We start from the raw sequence: 23,110 nt of genomic DNA on the forward strand, positions 1-23,110 counted from the left end.
GCCAAGCCAGGTGGTCGTTTTTCTTCGCTAGATTTCAATTCCTTCTTCACTTTCATCCTGGTGATAAGAATGTGAGGGCTGACGCCCTGTCTTGATCATTTGAGATTAATGACTCTGAGCAGATTCCCCAATATATTATAGACCGGTCTAGGATTATTGTTGCTAGCCTGTTGCAAATTAGAAACATTCCTCCTGGAAAGACTTTTGTCCGCCTTACTTGACAGGAAGGGAATTTTCCGCTGGGGACACAGCTCTAAATTGGCGGGGCACTCTGGTGTTCGAAAAACTCCGGACTTCATAGCCCATCAGTATTGGTGGCCCACACTGCCTAAGGATGTTGTGGACTATGTCTCTTCATGTACGAACTGTGCCTCGAACAAGTCTTCCCACTCGAAACCTGCTGGTCTACTCCTTCCCCTTCCCATTCCTGATGCCCCTTGACAGTATATAGCTATGGACTTTATTACTGACCTTCCCCCCTCGGCTGGATATACTACAATCTGGGTAGTAGTGGATCGTTTCTCCAAGATGGCATATTTTATTCCACTGACTGGCCTCCCGTCTGTTCCTCGCCTAACAAGCCTGTTTATTTCGCACATCTTCCGGCTACACGGACTCCCTCTACATATTGTCTCGGACCGGGGTGTACAGTTTACATCCAAGTTCTGGAGAGCCCTGTGCAAGATGCAATGTTCAAGTGGAGAGGACCAACAAAATTTTGGAGAATTATCTTTGTTTCCTCCCAACACGACAATTGGGAGCAACTCCTGCCATGGGCGGAATTCTCATACAACAACCACACAAGTGAGTCTACCGCCTCGTCTAACTTCTACATTGTGTACAGCCAGCATCCTCAAGTTCCTCTTCCTATGCCAGCTATGTCTCAAGTACCGGCAGCTAACTCTTCATTTGGCTCTTTTGTTCACATCTGTCAGCAAACTAAGGCTGCAATTCTCCTAGCAGTGGACCGCATGAAAAAGCATTCTGATAAAAGAAGGAAAATTCCCCCTCAATTCTCTCCGGGAGTCAAGGTCTGGCTGTCCTCGAGAAACGTTCGACTCAAGATGCCTTCTCACAAGTTCGCTCCCAGGTTCCTCGGTCCTTTAGCGGATCAACCCAGTATCCTATAAATTCGGTTGCCTCCTACTCTGAAGATTCCCAACTCGTTCCATGTGTCCCTCCTTAAACCCGTGGTCCTGAAAAGTAAAGCTCCTAGGTCTGCAGTTGCTCCCAGTGGTTCTTCTGAGGTATTTGAGGTGAAGGAGATTCTGGACCGCAAGAGAGTAGGAGGGAGGACTTTTGATCTTGTGGTCTCGAAAGGGTTCGGTCCTGAGGAGAGGTCTTGGGAGCCAGAGGAGAACCTTAATCCACCTACCCTCAGTAAAAAATTCCTCTTACTGGACACCCCACCCTCTACTTTGGAGCGGTTGGCTATTGTAAGGTTGCTATATATAGCTAGAAAACTAATTGCCCTACATTGGATACAAGGCGCCCCGCCGACTAGGAGCGAATTCATTGCAAAAGTAAATAAAATGATTGTATTGGAAAAGGTTGTCTATGTAAAGCGCAAAATGCTTAAAAAATTTGAATCCATATGGGGACCATGGGTAGGGGTAATGGAATCTGTATTATAAAATTTATTCAGGGACTCTGTATGACCGCCAGCCTTTACACGATATTGGGGTTATGTATGTAGATGTGGGATAAGGAGAAGGGGGGAAATAGAGAGGATTAAATATCTGCCATATATTATATCTGTTTTGTATTATACATGCTTGTAGATGATTAAGCTACTTTACATTTGGAAAATGATCTGTCCCGTGTACCTTGTATTTTGTGAATAATGTATTCGATATTTGGTACAATTTCTATTTCATATACCATCTAATTTGGAATTTTGTGACGGTGCCTGGGGGGAGGGTTTGGGATAGGGTTTGTTTAATATGTTTTGTACTATATAATTTTGAAAACTTCCTCTTACTCTCCGGACCCAAGAAGAGGGGGCGTAAGGGGGGGTACTGTTATGAACGCGGTCACAAGCCGCTGCCGCTCACCCCCGATGAGCGGCCGTTACTGCAAATTCCCTGCTGTCTGCCGGCAGCCTGCGTCTCCCTCCTCAGAGACGCCAGCTGGTGGGGCCTCCCTGTTATGGACCTCCTGATAGGTCCAGCACGTGCACTTCCTAAATGTTCCCTACCCTATCCCCAGTGCACTCCGGACTATAAAAATGGCTCTGCCCTCTCACCCCTTGCCTGAGCATTGTTAGTAATCCTATGTTAGTCTTTGCAAATGGTCCCTTAGTGTTGTCCTGTTCCCGTTGTTTCCTTGTTTCCCGTGCCCTGCTACCTGTATCCTGTATCCCGTGCTGTGTTGTTGTACCTGAGCCTGTTCAGTGATTGGAGTCATGTCCTGCTACACCCGTTGTCTACTGCCACGTCTGGCGCAACCTGCTGCACCTACTACCATCCGTGCCAGAGCCCCTGCCACAATATGGACTATTTCAGGTACCCTAGTGCTATGAACCTGTATAGACTCTTGCATAGACTGTGACTTGGCCAGCTGCCTAGTGGGTCCACATACCGCTTGATCGTGACAATAACTCTGTCTACTCCAGAGCACTCTAGCAGCGGCTTCTCTCCTGCAGAAAAAGTAGTGAATGTGTCAGGCATTTTGAAATTCAACATGCCAAATCCTTCTTTCCCTGATATCTGGAGAGTCGGAACCCCCAATACCCATTAGATAATTTGGCTGATTTTCATCTAATGTGTAATGTGTAATAACCAGATTAAGGGAAGTATAAGGCACAAAACAATGTAAAAATAAAGGCTCCAGATATCTCTTAATATATTATCAGGTGGGAAAAGTGCAACCATGAGTCGCAGACATTTTTGAAGCACTGATACCTATGAGTCCTGAAAAGTTCAGTAGGAGGTAACTATGCCTGGTGGTTTAATATTACTTGAATCTAAACTACAAGATGCACCATTATTCTGGGAAAAAATCACATGTATAATACTTAGGCATACACCAAACCAGCTCAGGCAGGAAGCTGTAGGAATATAAAAATGAAAGTCTCCTCAGACAAGTTTCTAAATAGTTGGAACATTACTGCCACCCAGTTTTAACTTTGTGTTGGACACCTTTTCAAGTCAAATTGTTCATTCTCCCCATTATATTAAGTACCTTTTAGATGTATTGCCATCCTAGTGCCTTATAACATTTACAAACTATTCTAATTCACCTCATATGGAGAAATAGGTGACCAAGGGTAAGAAACATACACTTAAAATGGGGAGACATCAGTGTCATAGATGTCAAGACCTATATTCAAGAAACGGTTCTTAAGCAAATCAAACATTGGGGAAGAGGGACATCGGTCAAAGTGGGGTAATGCATTCTTAATTGTCCTTAATTTCACTATTCAATTCGAATGTGTGCTCTCATTTGCAAAAATATCACTAGTTTACCAACATGAAAGTCACGTACACCACAAGTTCTTATGCGCACTTTCCTACCCTGAATGTACTGCAATCTCCAATTGTCCTTTTAAGATTTTCATATCTCTTGTTTGGTGGGTCGTGCTCAAAACATTTAAAGACCAAGGACTCTTCAAATACATTAGACTCTGGAATAGTAAAGCATTTGGATAGTGCCACTCCTCTACATGGGTGCTGTCTGGTATTGCAGCTCAGCTTAAGTAAAGTGAGTCTAAATAAGTCCATTATCTGTAGCGTTTAGAGCCTTATTGTTTTTGTATACAGAGCTAATAATCTCTCCATGCGGTCAGTTATATGATACAATTTTGGCTGCCTGCAACCCCCACTAGAGGGAGTTCACTGCATATGAATTTATACAGCTCACACTGATCTCTATAATAAGTCCAATATGCAGTGAGATTCCACTTAGCTAGACTTCTCATGAATGAGTTGCAGGCACTGGGAATCCCCCTCAAGTGTGACCCTGACCCTAATCTACATCCCCAACTGCACAAACATTTTTATAGAGCAGTGGTTCAGAATGTGTGCCTGTTCTCCATAGCACTCTAACTCTAAGTCCAATAGCGTTTGTATGTATGGATGCACAAAATGAAATCATAGCATTACCTTTAGATAAAGCTCTAGCCAGTTAACTAATGGACTATTATGTGGAATTTTAGGAACAAGTATATAAAAAAGACACAGCAGAGCTGGAGGGTTTTAGAGGTTGGTAACCAAAATAATTATTGGAAACCCCCAAAACTCCTATAGGAATTAATGGAGACAGCCACGTCCATGTGCATCCAGCTCCCCATTCATTCCCCACCTGGATGCTGCAGCACGAGGCAGGACCAGGGTCGGGTGACTCCCACTCTGGAGATAAGTGCCGGTCCTAGACCTGGGACCCGCATCTAGCAGACATTTATGTTTAAGTTAGGAATACAAAGAAATATAGAGAGAACATCCAAAAGTGACCCCAATAAGCATAGATAAATAGTATACGGTGCCATCCCAGATAGAAGAAAATTAGAAAAAATAAAAAACTAACTACGGTCTACTATGACATTGCCATCACACACAGGAGTAGAAAAAAAGTACTATATACTCTTATTTAATAAAAAATTGGGGATAATACTATTTTCCCAGGGTTATTGCCCAGTGGAGTAAATACAATACACGTAAACATACACCATCTGGCCAGGTCAGTTAATTCTATACATACTTTTTTGCACCCATTGAAGAAGCAATCACTGAATAATATTTTTTGTTGTAGACCCTTATAGAGTCACAAACTTTTAATTCATTAACAAACATGACAGAGTTATTGCATAGGATGTACAACCAGGTAGAGAAGATAATGACTTTTCCATATCCTCCCGCCAATACTTATACATACTGTAGCCAAAAAATATATACGGTATGTCAAGAAAGTGTCCTCCAGGCAATAAATGTGCAGTTCATGTATCAGGCAAAGCCGATGGTGATTTTATGCAGTTTGATGATCATCATTTATGCAACACTAGTGGTGTAAAAATGTCCTCTAAAACATTGGTATACCAATTAGGTACCAATTAAAGAAAAAATTCTATACTCCTCCAACTAGTCAGGTGTTGTTTTCGCAGTGCAATGCCCCACTGTTAATTTATGGCCAGTTTCTTTCTTTATCCCTTGTTTTTGGGACTTTAAGGTTTAGATGGCAGTCACTTCCAAATGCCACATGTAGGATGTATAGATAACATCCAATTTTATTCCTCCATGCAACTGCTTAGTGTATATGCCAGATAAACAGGCGTTCAGACCTGAATGGTGGGAGAACTCACAAAGTATAGCATACAACCATGCCGGGTAGATGCACAGTGTGAAGAAGATATCCGGTTGGTATCCTGTTTAGTCTTCCTTACAGTTTCTTGTTTTTTTTAGGGGACGTAGGAAGTATGCCGAATAGACCGGCATTCAGGCCTGAGTGGTGGGAGAACTAGAGTGGTGTGGCGTACAACCACGTGGGTTGATGTACGGCGTGATGACGTCCTTACGTACGTGCTCTTCTGATTCGCTAATGCGTTTCATCCCATCCTGGACTTTCTCAGAGCCACTGAGTTACGATAAAGAGTTACTGCTGTTTTATAGTGTAGTATAAAGTATTAGAAGTATTAAAGACGAAATGCCCTACATACTAAAATAGTGACAAAATTACAACTGCTCAGGCAGAAATATACCATAATTATCTTATATAGTCAATAGACTCAAAATGTCTTAAAATTGAAAACACATCCAAGAATAGGAACTTAAATATTTTGAATTAACCCTAAAAATAATAAGATGGTGCCGCCCCCCAAGCAAGACAAAATTAAATAAAATAAAATAGATTAACCCCTTAATGACCAGCCTATTTTAGACCTTAATGACCAGGCTATTTTTTAAGTTTTTCCATCGTCGCATTCCAAGAGCTATAACTCTTTCATTTTTGCGTCGACATAGCTGTATAAGGTCTTGTTTTTTGCGGGACAAGTTGTATTTTTTAATAGCACCATTTTGAGGGACATATTATTTATTGATTAACTTTTATTAACTTTTTTTGGGGGGGGAATAGAAAAAAATCTGAAATTTCGCCACTCTTTTTTGCATCCTAAATCTACGCCGTTTACCGTGTGGTACAAATAACACAATATGTTTATTCAGCGGGTTGTTACGATTGCAACGATACCAAATTTGTATAGTTTTTGTATGTTTTACTACTTTTACACAGTAAAAACGCTTTTTTTTCAAAATTATTTGTTTTTGCGTCTCCATATTTGAAGAGCCGTAACGTTTTTATTTTTTCGCCGATGCAGTTGTATGAGTGCTTTTTTTTTTGCGGGACGACTTGTAGTTTTTCTTGGTACCATTTTGGAGTAGATGCGACTTTTTGATCACTTTTTAATCAGATTTTTTTAAATTCAGGATTCACAGAAAACAGCAATTTTTCTGTCGTTTTTTATTTAATTTTTTACGGCGTTCACCGTGCGGGTTAAGTAATGTAATAGCTTTATAGTCGGGGTCGTTATGGACGCGGCGATACCAAATATGTGTAACTTTTTTACTTTATTTTGGTTTTTTAATAGTAAAGCAGTTTGTAAGGGGAAAAAGTGGGTTTTTCATTTTTTTTTCACATTTTTTTTTTATTAACTTTATTAAACTTTTTTTTTTACTTTTTCACTGGTCCCACTACGGGACTTTAATATGCGATTCTGCGATCGCTATTATAATACACTGCAATACTTCTGTATTGCAGTGTATTATGCCTGTCCGTTTAAAACGGACAGGCATCTGCTAGGTCATGCCTGCGGCATGATCTAGCAGGCATTCATTACTGGCAGACCTGGGGGCCTTTATTAAGCCCCCGGCTGCCATTAGAGACACTGACACTCGGCGATCGTATCGCCGGGTGTCGGGGGGAGAGAGAGGGAGCTCCATCCCTCTCTCCAAAACCACTCAGATGCGGTGCACGCTATTGCGCACCGCATCTGAGGGGTTAAACGGGTGAGATCGATACGAATATCAATCTCACCCGGCAGAGCAGGGATGCCCAGCCCTCAGCTGCCTCTAGCAGCTCAGAGCAGGGAGATTTGACAGCTCCCTGCTCTGTTTACTTATTCCGATGCCGCGACGTAAAAAGTCTATGGCATCTGAATAAGGCCCGTTAGTGACCGACGTAAAAACACGATGGGCCGGTCACTAACGGGTTAAATAATGAAAAAACAAAAAGAAAACACAAACATAATAAAGTAATAGGATATAATTAACTATACAAAATAAATGTAAACAATAATTAAAATATAAAGGGATATAAAACATTCCCCACTGGAATTATATATAAAGTTAATTTTATAGTATCATACACTGGTCCCATTCCAATTTAAGACTATGTGTATCACCGGCGACATGAAACACAAAATACAAACAGGTATGTATAAAGGGCAAATGAATACCATGGAATACCTATGTATATCAGAAATATGCATTTTATTTAAAGTAAATACACCATACAAATGATTAAAAACATTTAAAATAGCAAAAACATGCTAGACAGAATCTCTGGGGGTGACCACCCTGATAAGGGGTAAGCAAAAATAAACCCCCACATATCCACCTAATCCCCCTAATATGCATATCTAGTATATGAGCATCCAGGAGGAAAAATGTTGCATCAAACCAGTATATTTACGTGATGAGGTTGACGGGGAAAAGGGGACTGAATACCCCACGCGTGTCGCCATAATGTGGTTTCCTTAGGGGTTATTTAGGTCTTCAGTCCCCTTTTCCGCTTCAACCTCATCATCACGTGAATATAGGGAGCCAGTCCGCGCCATAAAATTACCCACAGACCTGTTCCCCACCATCCAAAATAGGACCCTCCCAGGAGAGTCCATTCTAGTATTCCCATTCTGGTGTTTTCCTAATGTGGGAAAATAGGGAAACAAGAGATCCATGGTGGTAGGGAGCAAGTCAGGAGCCATTGAAAATGGCTCAAGACCTGGTCCCCACCACCAGGGACATCCAGAACCCCCCCCCCCCCATATATGTCTCACCAAAGTTAGGTAAATAGCAATTATTTATCGAGTGTCTATTTCATAGGAGAATTGACCAAAAATTTGTCAACGCAATGGTGAGGAGGTATCTGTGAGTGATAACAGGGAGCCAGTCAGGGATAAGCAACGGCCACCGACTGGGTCCCGATTACCAAGGACAGATCTAAAAATGGCCCAGAGTGGTGGCGAGCAGGACAGGGACCACATAAGTTTACACAGGGCAATGATCGGGAACGAGCGTTCATATGAAAAAGGGCCTTAAGTTCGCCTTGACTCATTGTGTGGCATCTTGTTGTAGAAGAAATCTTTTCCTTCTGCTATGTCTCCACTAAATACCAACCAATTTAGGTCTTGCCTCTTTAGCTAATCTATGTACCTTTCCTAAGTTTCAGTTAAAAATGGAGAGAATCAGGGGATGCAGGATCCTTGTTTCTTTGCAGAACTGCTTGTAGACTGACAAATAACGATTTGTATTTTTCCATTTCATAATATCTAGGATTAGTGTCTCATTAATAAGCATTTCCCCCTTAAAAGAAAAGAAGGAAGAAATTATGAAAATATTGCCAAATGAATAGCTGACCAAGTAATACATGGATTGGCTGTGACCGCCAGAGCAGCAGTTTCTCTTTCTTAAAGGCTCTCTGTTCTGGCTCATACAGAGGCGGCATAGAGACAGGGGTTGCTTTGCTGAGTTAACCCCTTTAAGTATCCTGCAGCTATATTTAATTTTAACCATGTTGATAAGGTTGTACACATGACTATTAAGGTCCTTTTACACTGGCCAATTATAGGGCAAACGAGCGTTCATAGAACCCTCCGTTCATAGAACGCTCATTGCCAATAATTGCCCTGTCTAAACAGGGCAGCGATCAGCAGATGAACGAGCAAATGCTGAATCATCTGCTGATCGTATCATTTTAACAAAGTAAAATATTATCGTTGTCGGCAGCACATCTCCCTGTGTAAACAGGGAGACATGCTGCTGACATGATAATAATGTTTTGGGGAGGAGCGATCGGAGTAACGAGTTCTCGTCCCCATACATAGCTCCGTGTGACAGGAGCAAACGAGCGCCAATCAAGCTATCTCGTTTATCGGTGCTCCTTGCACCTCCCAAAATTGGCCGATGTAATAGGGCCTCTACGCATGCAATTAAATAATGGAACATCTTTCTTTATATATAGATGTAGACTTGGTATTGACACGTCATTGTGCTGTAATCTGATATATTGACACACATGAATAATCACAATTAAGGATGCAAACATCAAATAAAACATAAAAAAAAGCAATTTTTTTTTAGCATAATCATATTTTCATGATAAAAATGCGTAATTAGAATTTATTTCTGTCGAAAATGAAATTGATAATAAATAAGCTGTATTCACATAACGAAATGTGTCAAAGTGTTACACCCCTATGACTGCCTCCATTATGTGCTTAGGGGACATTGAGGATATGTTGTGTCATTTAAGGGGACAGAAATGTTTAGCCAATATCTCTTGGATTTCTTTATGAATAAATAGTCATTTGGAAAGAAGCAGCTCATGTATATCTACATGCACATTCCTGAAGATATCATTGTCAGATTCTGTACCAAGAACAGAAGATGGTTACAAAAGCCAAATTGTTCATGTGAAATGATGACAATCTGTTAAATCCAATTAGCTCCACAAAACAGGACAGTAATATAATATAAAAAGATTCGTTTCTTAAAAAAATAAGAGACCAGATGGCTGGAAATGGAGCCTCTCCATATTTTTTTCCAACTTCTGTTAATTTATTTCTGCTAAAATAATTAATTATATTCTTTTCAATCTCACTTTATTCTATTCAGCAACAAAATACGGTGAATATGACAACTAGTTAATATCATTTAATTATTTTTTTTATTAACATGAGTGGTAGTACAACATTTCTATCGCCTTTTTGTAATTGATAAGATTTAGGCAATTACATATTGTATTGTTACTATTTAATAAAGGAAAAATGGGAGTAAGGCCATGGTCAGACTGGCCCACGAGAGGATCCTCCGGAGGGTTCAAGTTCTGACACAATAATGGACCCTTACAAAAACAGGGTCCAAAGATCCAGAAGAAGACAAGACATGAACTTATTTTAGAGCTAATGACTTTATTAATTACATGACCTGTATGTACAATGATAAATTGACTTTGGAGCCAATCTCTTGCCACTAGAGTCTGTTCCTTATAGGATGATTTATTAATAACAAATAAACCTTTTTGATTATATGTCCTGTGTGTGCAATGATAACAATAAAGTTTCTGAGGCAATTAAATGTAAATGTGAACATGTTCTATATAGATTGACAGTGATTGACAGCCCTCAGAATCATTTCCTTTGGTTGGGCCAAGAAACCCTAGGTCGACACTGGGTGAGGGGTCAAACTGTGCAACTTGTTAGGAACAAGGTGACAGTCAATGAACATAATTTTAAACTGTAGAGGTCATGTGAAAAAAATCTGCAAATAATTAGTTCAATTCTAAACTTTGAGAGGTACCTTTTGTGTGTAAGTAGTGAGATATGTTGCCTTCCCTAGCATTGGAGTTGGACATTGGAGTGGTAAACTGGTCATAGACGTTACATAAAAATCTGCCATCAGATGCACGAACATTTAGTTATATGACTGAAGAATTGCTTGATACCCCTACAAACAACATAATGGGATGCAAGCATAAACTACTATAAGATACAATAGGACATTTGCTTTAGACATTTTCACCATAAGCTTTATATTACTACCAAATATAAGTCCAAAAAATGTTGTCATTAAAAAAACATATACAACCCAAAAAATGCCCAACTGCTTGCGCATACAGTCAGAGTGATTTATTTTAGCCAATTATTTTCTACCTCTTCAAATAGTAATGTACTACTGCCCTACAGAGCAGTCACTGGCCAAATAAGACGTGTTGCCAATCCAGGCAGCCCTAAGTAATTCAAAACATGGGCAATTGTTGTCGTTTCAGAGTAATCTCCATTCACGAGTTTATCCAAAATCCCAATCCTGACTGGTCCTCTTAGGGCATGGCCACACGTGGCGGATTTCCTCCGCAACTGTCCGCATCAATGCCGCACAGAATCTGCGTTGCAGATTCTGCGGCGGATCTGCACAAAATGTGCAGTAAATTGATGCGGACTAGCTGCTGCGGACTGCGGTAAGAGTACTTCCCTTCTCCCTATCAGTGCAGGATAGAGAGAAGGGACAGCACTTTCCCTTGTGAAAGTCAAAGAAATTCATACTTACCGGCCGTTGTCTTGGTGACGCGTCCCTCCTTCGGCATCCAGCCCGACCTCCCTGGATGACGCGGCAGTCCATGTGACCGCTGCAGCCTGTTATTGGCCTGTGATTGGCTGCAGCCGTCACTTAGACTGAAACGTCATCCTGGGAGGCCGGACTGGAGACAGAAGCAGGGAGTTCTCGGTAAGTATGAACTTCTATTTTTTTTGACAGGTTGCTGTATATTGGGATCGGTAGTCACTGTCCCGGGTGCAGAAACAGTTACTGCCGATCGCTTAACTCTTTCAGCACCCTGGACAGTGACTATTTACTGACGTCTCCTAGCAACGCTCCCGTCATTACGGGAGCCCCATTGACTTCCTCAGTCTGGCTGTAGACCTAGAAATACATAGGTCCAGCCAGAATGAAGAAATGTCAAGTTAAAAAAGCAAAACGCATCCGCAGCACACATAACATGTGCATGACAGCTGCGGACTTCATTGCGGAAATTAGAATCTCCATTGAAGTCAATGGAGAAATTCCGCCATGAGTCCGCAACCAGTCCGCCACTGCTCCGCAACAGACAGAGCATGCTGCGGACACCAAATTCCGCTCCGCAGCCTATGCTCCGCAGCGGAATTTTACGCCTCGTCTAAACGAACACTGCTAAATTAAAGTGGAAGTCAATGGAGAAATGGCTCCGCTGCGGATTAACGCTGCGGAGTGTCCGCAGCGGAATTCAAGTGAAATTCCGCCACGTGTGAACCCAGCCTAATAATCTTGAATCTCAGCTGCAGCTCTGGTATGGCTACTGACGAGTCTAGTGAGAATTAGCCTAAATATGTTGTCTAGTTTAGAAAATCTATTTTCCCACACCATATAAGGTAATCCTGAGTTAATAGAGGGGGAATCCCAGTTCAGAATCCTTATCAATTAGAATGAGAGTGGTTACAAATAGTGCCTCTCCCTCTGGTGGACCTGTCCTGTCCTTGCAACATATTGATTTTAATGGGAGTTGTGTAATACTTTAGTTCTCCACTGGTGGCACTGCAGGGAAATTGAACATTTGTTGCCAGGTTTGGCCACAAATTACAGCTGATTGCTGGAGATCTCAGCAGCAGGTCGCATTGTCATCAGTTTTGTATTAGGAGACTCTTCTAACCAAAAGGGATAACCACAAGGCAGACAACCCATTTAAAGATATGTTCAGATGTGGTGTTTTTGCAGTGTTTAGTGTCACATTTTTTGGGAGTTATGGGAAAATTCACAGGAAAATATGTGTTGTCAGTTGCAAAAAAATCTCTGAAAATGTGAACATACCCTAATAATGGCTTTTGCCCTGTCAACTTGATACATGTTTGCGAGTCATGTAGGTATATATATATATATATATATATAATATATATATATATTACTTGATTTTTTTGTAAGACACTTACGACATTATTTAACGTCACAGTCAGTGCCGCATCTACCATGAGGCAATGTGAGCTGACAGCCTCAGGCGGCGCAGCCCAGCTGAAAGTGGGGGGCGGCATAAACGTGATTGGTTTATGTGCAGGGTAATGAACATACAGACAAGCAGTAGAAGACTGAATTCAATGAAATGCTCAGCCCTTAGTCAGTCTTCTACTGCTTGTCTGTATGTTCATTACCCTGCACATAAACCAATCACGTTCTCCGAATATTCACAGCGCAACCAATCTGAAACTTTACAGTGCTTGGGAATAAGTGACTGAGGCAGAAGAGGATGGAGGCGCAGCCTTATATAGTGGATCGAGCGGGTTCCCTAGCAGCATTTAAAAAAAACAGGATCCTGACCTGTCCACAGAGTTTAAGGCAGCACAGAGTATTTCAGGAGATGAGCGTGCGGATCTTGTGCTGGGTGGTGACTTGCCAATCATGTGAAGGTGTTATTGAGGACAGGAGTGGAGGAGAGGTAACAGACTGAGAGATACGTAATGGTAAGAGCAGAGTTCACAGCAGCACAGAATATTTCAGGAGAGGAGCGTGCAGATGTTGAGGAGTGTATGACGCTGACTGGTCACTGATTGGTCAGCGTCATACACATAAACACGCCCAGTTAAAAACACAATACACGCCCAGTTGGACATAACGAAAAAAAAAACGCCCAGTTGTCCATTTCAAAGCTCATTTGCATATATATAAAATAGCTCAGAACTTGGCCAAAAATGAACGTTTTTTAAAAAACAAACATTGCTGTTATCTACATTGCAGCGCCGATCACATGCCATAGGAGATAGGGGTTTGAGAATCTGGTGACAGAGCCTCTTTAAGCCCCGCCTTAGTAATGCAGGTTGTCAATCAGCCAGCGGCCATTACTAAGGCGGTAATAATAAAGTTTAAAAAAGTACAAGCACATAGAAAAAATATTTTATTTAAATAAAAAAACACAACCCTCATTAACCATTTTATTGATAATAAAAAAACGCTGTCATTGAAATTGTCCTCGAATCCGAAGTCCAACAACCGAACCTGTAAAAAAACACTGACTATTTACACTGACTATTTACTGACGTCGCCTAGCAACGCTGCCGTAATGACGGGTGCACACATGTAGCCACCCGTCATTACGGGGCCTCATTCACACGACCGTAAAAACACCCGTAATAGCGGGCCCATAGACTTCTGTTAGCCACGGGTACCTTCCCGTTTTATCACGGGAAGGTGCCCGTGCCGTTAAAAAGATAGAACATATTCTTTATAATGGGAGCACGGCTCTGAAAAACGACCGGCTGCCCGTGGCCGGCCGTGCTCATCTCCTGAAATACTCTGTGCTGCCTAAAACTCTGTGAACGGGTCAGGATCCTGTTTCTTTTAAATGCTGCTGGGGAACCCGCTCGATCCACTATATAAGGCTGCGCTACAGTGCAGCATTTAAAAGAAACAGGATCCTGACCTGTCCACAGAGTTTAAGGCAGCACAGAGTATTTCAGGAGATGAGCATGCAGATTCAGTGCTGCTGTGAACTCTGCTCTTACCATTACGTAGCTCTCAGTCTGTTACCTCTCCTCCACTTCTGTCCTCAATAACACCTTCACATGATTGGCAAGTCACCACAGCACAGAGTATTTCAGGAGATGAGCTACGTAATGGTAAGAGCAGAGTTCACAGCAGCACTGAATCTGCACGCTCATCTCCTGAAATACTCTGTGCTGCCTTAAACTCTTTGGACAGGTCAGGATCCTGTTTCTTTTAAATGCTGCACTGTAGCGCAGCCTTATATAGTGGATCGAGCGGGTTCCCCAGCAGCATTTAAAAGAAACAGGATCCTGACCTGTCCACAGAGTTTAAGGCAGCGCAGCACAGAGTATTTCAGGAGAGGAGCGTGTGATTGGCTGCAGAGGCCGCTGCAGCCTGTGATTGGCTGCAGAGGCGGTCACGTGGGATGAAGCGTCATCCCTGGAGGCTGGCCTTCTGACGTCATCCTGACGTGCGTGACCGCCACTACAGCCTGTGATTGGCTGCAGCGGCGACATGGATGAAACGTCATCGCTGGAGGCCGGACAGGAGGAATGTAAGTATGAACGTATTTTTTTTATTACATTAAAATTGTATTTTCCGTGCGCCGCGCATGTACTGTCAAGGTTGCTGAAAAAGTTAGTACAGCCCATTAACTCTTTCAGCACCCTGGACAGTACCATGCTTGGCGCACGGAAATTACAGGTTCGGTCAGAACTAGTTCAGTCCGAATCGAACTTTTTCGTGAAATTCGGCGAACTAGCCGAACCGAACTTTTCATAAGTTCGCTCATCTCGTGTGCATGTGTACCTCAGCCTATATAATTCTTAACCATTGCCTTTTTTTTTTAAAGAAGCCATGTTCACCCTCCAGGCTACATATTCTTCCAATTTTTGTATGGGATATAACCTTTCTATGGTTTTCTTATTCTAAAAGCCTTCATCCCTAGCACATACAGTAATTTCACTTTTAGGCTATGTTCACACAGAGTATTTTGGGGGAGGAATATCTGCCTCAAAATTCCGTTTGGAACTTTGAGGTAGATATTCCTCTCCCTGCACGCCGATTTTCGCGGCGATTGAGCGCCGCGGGCATAAAACAGCGAGAAATACGCTTTCTCCTGCCTCCCATTGAAGTCAATGGGAGGTCAGAGGCGGAAGCGCCCGAAGATAGGGCATGTCGCTTCTTTTTCCCGCGAGGCAGTTTCCGCGTCAAAAAACTCGGCAAAATAGCCTGTGTGAACATAGCCTTAAAGTCACGCAGATTACTCTGGTCCAAGCTAAAACAACCGGTGACAGGGTAATGGGTGTCCAAGACTCATTGATGGGCATGGGGAGAGAAGAGCAGCCCGTCTGGTCCGCTCCCACAGAAGAGCTACTATGGCATAAATTGCTGAAAAAGTTAAAACTGGCTATGACAGTGCATCGCCGCTTGCTGCGTTTGGGTCTGCGTAGTCGCAGACCGGTCAGAGTGTCATTGTTAACCCCTGTCCATCGCTTAAAGCGCCTATAATGGGCACATGAGCATCAAAACTGGACCTTGGTGCAATGAAAGAAGGTGGCCTGGTCTAATAAATCATGTTTCCTTTTACATCATATAGATGGCCGGGTGCGTGTGTGTCGCTTTCCTTGGGAGAAGAGATGGCACCAGGATGCTATATGTGCAGAAGCCAAGCCGGCGGAGACATTGTGATGCTCTGGCCAATGTTCTGCTAGGAAGCCTCGGGTTCTGGCAATCATGTGGATGTTACTTTGACATGTAACACCTACTTAAACATTGTTGCAGACCAAGTACAGCCCTTCATGTCAACGGTATTCTCTAATGGCAGTGGCCTCTTTCAGCAGGATAATGTGCACTGTCACACTGTAAGAATTGTTCAGGAATGGTTTTAGGAACATGACAAAGAGCTCAAGGTGTTGATTTGGCCTTCACATTCTCCAGATCTCAATCCGATTGAGCATCTGTGGGAAGTGCTGGATAAACAAGTCTAATCTATGGAGGAACTACTCGAGACTCAACAGGTCAGAGCTGTTTTGGAGGTACAAAGAATGGGCCTGCACAAGATTAAGCGGGTGGTTTTTAAGTTATAGCTGATCAGAATATATATATATAATATATATATATATATACATTTATATATAGATATATATATTTATATATATATATAGAGAGATACAGTATAGCTATATAGAGGCAGTCGTTTCAACATATCATCAGAATATTGTTATATATACATAAAATTACAAAAAATATATACCGTATTTTTCGGACTATAAGACCCACCTGACTATAAGGCCACGTTCAGTCGTGGCGGAATTGCTGTTGAATTCCACTGTGGACAGTCCACATTGGAATTCTGCAGCAGCCGTTTTTTACATTTGTTTCTATACATGTTTAGGAAACAGTTCAGACGTTGCAGAAAATAACTGTGTGTAATTTAGGCTGCGGTCAGTGGCGTAACTACCGCGGTAGAAGCCGTAGCGGCTGCTACGGGGCCCGCGGCTTGAGGGGGCCCGTGCCACCAGCTGACACGCACCCCCATATGCCCGGTGGCGCTGCTACCAGCCATTATGGCTGCTACAGCAGTAGCGCCGCAACTATGAGGCCTGTGCCGCCGAGCCTCCAACAAGTATGGGCCGGGCGACACAGGCCCTCTCATGCCTGTAGGCGTCACTAGCAACAGCCAAATACATGCACTAGCACTGAATGGCCGGGCATGTTCCGACCAGTCAGCGCCTTACAATGACGCTGATTGACTAGCGGCGCGATCACGTGATCGCGCCGCTTCCATGCTTGAAAGGCCCTGATTGACGGGGCAAGTAATTCTGCCCCGCCAATCAGCGTCACTGGACGACACTCTATCAGCTCCTGCAGACCTGCTCAGAAGAGAGCAGATCTGCATCACCAGCGAACAGGAACGGGATCATGTGAGTATGTAAAGATTTTTGGGTTTTTTTCTCTCATAAAACTGTTAATGGCATTATCTATATGTGGGCCACTATATACAGGGGGGTCTATATGTGGGGATGTGGGGCACTAGTTACAGGGGTGGTCTGTATGTGGGGATGTGGGACACAATCTACAGGGGGGTCTATATGTGGGGATGTGGGCCACTATATACAGGGGCGGTCTATATGTGGGCCACTATCTACAGGGTGGTCTATATGTGGGGCACTATATACAGGGGGAGCTATATGTGAGACACTATACAGGGGTGGACTATATGTAAAGAACTATCTATAGGGGAGCTATTTTTTAGGGCACTTTCTATAGGGGTGGGCTATATGTGGGACACTATACACAGGGGTGGGTTACCTGTGGGGTACTAGCAACAGGGTGGCTATATATAATGCACTGACTACAGAGGTCGGCTATACATGGAGCACTACCTATAGGGGAAGCTATATGTAGGGCAGCACGGTGGCTATGGGGGCACTATCTACAGTGAGCACGGTGTGTGTGTGTGTGTGACAGCGTATGGTACTATTATAATCAGGGACACAGTGTATGGCGCTATTATAGTTAGAGGTGCAAGAGGTGTTGAGAATTTTAACTTTGTTTATAGGTGCAGAAATGTTTTAAAAGTGATAAGCTGAAGACATCTGAGCGTAAATGGGTCATGGCCGGTAGAAATCCATCATAAATGTCTGGAAAAGAGGGAGAAGAGAAGAACTAGAATCTGAGACGTCACCGGTGAGTCACTTAATGTAAATGTTTATTCTGCCTCTAATCAGCACTGTAGTTGCTGCTTGATCTGCAGCGAGATGATTATGATATGATTTTTTTTTCGTGAAACAGCATCTCCCAGCATATCCTCACCATTGTTCGGGCCATGCTGGGAGCTGTAGTTTTACGCCGTACAAACCTATACGGCAGGGGTTGCACTAAATTGAGCTGTATTTTTTCTGGTGCTGTATATATGTACTGATCTTGGTTCTGATGCTGTATGTAAGTACTGAGCTTGGTTCTGGTGCTGTATATACGTATGAGATTGGTTTTGGTTCTGTGTATATATGTACTGAGCTTGGTTCTGGGGATGTATTTATGTACTGAGGTTGGTTCTGGTGTTGTATGGGTATGTGCACACGATAACTGCAATTATGTCTGAAAATACGGAGCTGTTTTGAAGGGAAAACAGCCCCTGATTTTCAGACGTTTTTTGGGCAACTCGCGTTTTTCGCAGCGTTTTTTGCGGCGTTTTCGCTGCGTTTTTTACGTCCGTTTTCGGAGCTGTTTTCATCGGAGTCTATGAGAAAACGGCTCCAAAAATGTCCAAAGAAGTGTCCTGCACTTCTTTGACGAGGCAGTCATTTTACGCGTCGTTGTTTGACAGCTGTCAAACAACGACGCGTAAATTACAGGTCGTCGGCACAGTATGTCGGCAAACCCATTCAAATGAATGGGCAGATGTTTGCCGACGTATTGTAGCCGTAATTTCAGACGTAAAACGAGGCATAATACGCCTCGTTTACGTCTGAAAATAGGTCGTGTGAACCAAGCCTATATGTGTACTGAGCTTGGTTCTAGTGCTGTATTTATGTACTGAGGTTGGTTTTGGTGCTGTATTTATGTACTGAGGTTGGTTCTGGTACTGTATTTATGTATTGAGCTTGGTTCTAGCGCTGTATTTATGTACTGAGCTTGGTTCTAGTGCTGTATATATGTACTGAGCGTTGTTCTGGTGCTGTATATATGTCAGAGCTTGGTTCTAGTGCTGTATTTATGTACTGACCTTTGTTCTGGTGCTGTCTATATGTATTTAGCTTGGTTCTAGTGCTGTATTTATATACTGATTTTGGTTGTGGTACTGTATTTATGTACTGAGCTTGGTTGTGGTAGTGTATATATGGCAGAGCTTGGTTCTGGATCTGTAGTTTATATAGGATATATTTATAATAACAAAATTGCAGAGTAGATGGAATTGTTCTCAATTCATTGTATATTTTATGGGAATCTGTCAGGTAGTTGTAACCCCTTGAACCGCCACCATGCGGTAATACATGACCTGTCAATATTTCCAAACATTCTCTTGTATGTTTTTTTCAGATGCAGCAAAATTCTTAAAATCCACTTTTAAAACGACGCACACTATATGCTAATTACTCATTAGAGGGTCATGGGGCAGTGCCACTATCCTGAAGAGTCACATAGTCCTGCCTCCAAACCCACCTTTCCATGTTTGAGTGACATCTCCCTGGCTGATACAACTTTCTTGGATGCACCATTGCCTTGTGGCACTTTACACAAGGGGGGGGGGGGGGCTGTGTGGCACTATACACAAGGGGGAGCTGTGTGGCACTATACACAAGGGGGAGCTGTGTGGCACTATACACAAGGGGAAGCTGTATCACTATACACAAGGGGGAGCTGTGTGGCACTATACACATGGGGGAACTGTATGGCACTATTTACAAGGGGGAGGACTGTGGCTCTATCTACAGGGGGTGAGTGTGATGCAATCTACAGGTGTCTGTGTGTGACACTTTCTACTATGGGGGGGCTGTGCTGCACTATCTACTAATGGGGGCTGTGTGGCACTATATACAGTGGGAGCTGTATAGCGCTATATACAGTGGGGGCTTTATGCCAATATCTACAGGAGGGCTGTATGGCATTATCTACAAATGGGGTGTGACACTGTCTATAGGTGGGGCTATATAGCACTGTCTACAGGGGGGCTGTATGGCACATTCTACAGGGGGCACTATTTATAAGGAGGGCTGCTTGTGGCACCCGGGGGGAGGGACCCGGTCAAGAGTTTGCTATGGGGCCCAGTCTTTCTAAAGTTATGCCCCTGGCTGCAGTGCAGAATTACCCCTCCGTAGCATGCAGATTATGTTGCGGAGAAGCAGCGGAATTTCACTGCGAATTTCAGCCTTTGCAATGCAAAAACTGAAATCCGTGGCAAGTCCGCTGTGATATCCGCAACGTCTGAATTACCTGTCAAATATGCAAATGTTGGTGCAGATTCGTACACAGGTTTTAGACAATAGAAAATAGGAAAACAAATCATATTTTACTACTTTTACAAAGTAAAACTAATTGTAAAAAAAAATAATTTGTTCTGTTTCACCACATTCTGAGAGCCATTTTTTGCTACATACAATTTTTTTTATCACTTTTTATTTCATTCCTTTTTTTTATTTTTTACATTGTGCTTGGGGAAAAATGGGAAAATGTTTTTTTAAATCTTTTTTTACACTCCTGAAAATGTATCTAACTTTTTTTTCCCACTCATTTTATTACTTCCCCGAGGGGAATTGAACCAGCAATCATTAGTTCGCTGATATAATACACTGCAATACATGGATGAGTTCCAGAAACAGCGTTTCCATAACTCCCATAGTAGTGAATGGCAATTACAGAAGCAGTGTAGCATGCTAGGCTGTTTCCGTAACTACTAATCATTTCTATGGGAGTTACAGAAACAGCGTAGCACAGCGAGTTATGCTGTTTTCGTAACTCAACCATGTACGCTGTTTTCTGAGCTACCGAGTTCTGCAAACAGCGTAGCTCATTAGGAATTATTGATATAATTAAATATAATAGTAGCTGTTCAGTTTATATTGCATATTTTTTATCGCATTATTGGGAGATATTGTGTCTATATACACTAATCCTGTAACACTGTTTCATATGAATTAACTTTTCATATATGTATACGCTTTTATATGTTTATTATTATGTATGATTAACTTTTTGCATTACATGCTGTATATTTGATGTACTTCCTATATATACTTGGCACTATGCACTTTTGATTAGCTTGAGAAAGGTTCAGGTGTGAACTGAAACTTTGCTCATTCTGTTCACTCTGTGGTGAATAAACCAACATCTCTCCATCATTGAAGTCCTGGTGCAACAAAGAAAATAATCTCCTTCCCATCCAGGCACTAACTAATGCAGGTTTCCTCATCTACTCATAAAGGTGGTTAGTACAGAGCTCTGCGGGTTAAACTTTCCACAATGGGTCCATGTGGCTTCCTTGACTCTGAGGGTATATTCACACAGGGCGGATACGCTGCGTAAAAGAACAAAGCACATCCACCCTGGAAGCCACTGGGAATTCCAGATGAAATACCGCACCAAATTGTGGTGCAGTTTTTCGTCCGGAATGTCCGCTGCGCAAAATAGCAGGTAAAAAAAAAGAAAGCTCATACTTACCCATAGCCATGGTGACGTGTCCCTCTGCCGTCCTGCAGCCTGGCCTCCTGGAATGACGTTTTATCCCATGTGACTGCTGCCACCTGTGATTGGCTGCAGCAGTCACATGGGATGAAACATCATCCCTGGGTAAGTATGAGATTTTTTTTCGTCTTATGCCATCACCCTTATAAATAAAATAATTTTTTTCTAGCCTGTAACATGTATATGTATATCCCCAACCAATATACAGTATATATCAACCTCTAAAACTTGTAAAATAGTTTTAGTAGTCCTCATGTTATCACCCTTGGTTTTTACCCAGCATGTTTGTGATTGTTAACAGTTTTTATCTTATTCATTTTTGTCCTTGCTTATTTTTACATTCCTGCTGTCAAGTTCAATGTTACAGAATACAATTCAATAATTTCCTGTGGCTGCTGTTAGTTGATATTCAAGAAAGAATACCGTTATATATGCACTCTTTTATTGTACTCTCTTATCTGTGGTGTCTGACCTGGTGTGTTTAATAGGTAAAGCACATAAATAGGGAACTGTGCTTCAGAGATTTATGCCGTTAATCACAACTGTTTTACAGATTAATGTCCTGCAGCTTTAATTATTCTAAACGTCAATGTGAAATGCTGTAAATGGAAAACATGAAGTTCATGTCATTATTTTGCTATTATAGATGATATATCATGAATAGAAACTTTAAAGACTAACTCTGGATTGGAGGTACTATAAATACTTAAAAGGGTTCTTACATCAGGACAAACCCTGTCCATATGTCATAAATGGGGGTCCCCTGCTTGGGATTTATGAATCAGCTAACAAGCAGCCGTTCTTGCTCTGACGGACTTAGACTACCGTATTGGTTAACTCTAAATAGGTTCAAAATTCTGTAGTGATTCATTTCTTAATACATCTTTATAGTGGTCAGAGCTCTTTCTGATACAAAACTCCAAATCTCCTTTATACACATAAATGTAAAATGTAAAATGCTGGCTACCCGTAATCGCCACTAGAGGGAGCTTACTGCCAACTGCTATACATTGAACTAAATAATAAGACAGTAGGCAGTAAGCTCCTAAGCTCCCTCTACTGGTGGGTGAAGGCTCCTTTCGCTGCAGGGGATATGGAGCTTTGTATCAGAAAAGTGGCATTTCGACTGTTATAAAGAGATATTAAGAAATTAATCCGCACAGAATTTTGTACCTAAAAACAACAAGATGATAAAAGGTGGAGATTCAATTTAGCATCTTCTATTAAAACTCTATGTTGTGCCGTTCCTCTGTTATTCCTCCTAGAAATGTATGAACATGTAGTGACGCATCCATGCCGGCCTCCTGAGATGTTGTTTTGTCCCATGTGACCACTGCAGCCTGTGATTGGCCTCCTGAGATGACGTAGTTTTGTCCCATGTGACCTCTGCAGCCCTCTGATTGGCTGCAGCAGTCACATTGAACAAAACAACGTAATCTCAGTAGGCTGCCTGGGACACGTCGCAACAGCAACCACATGGGACAAAACAATATCGATGCTGGAGACCGTGTACGTTTTTTTTTTATCTCCTCTTCTCCCCTCTTCCTTTTGCCAATCTGTAATATGGCAGTCGTCAGCCGCCATTTTGCAGATTCATGTACCGCAAACCCCAAAAGTGTCGGATTTCACCAAATCCGAAACTTTTGGGAAACTTG

Source organism: Rhinoderma darwinii, chromosome 2 (assembly GCF_050947455.1).
Source record: "Rhinoderma darwinii isolate aRhiDar2 chromosome 2, aRhiDar2.hap1, whole genome shotgun sequence".
Lineage (NCBI taxonomy): Eukaryota > Metazoa > Chordata > Amphibia > Anura > Rhinodermatidae > Rhinoderma > Rhinoderma darwinii.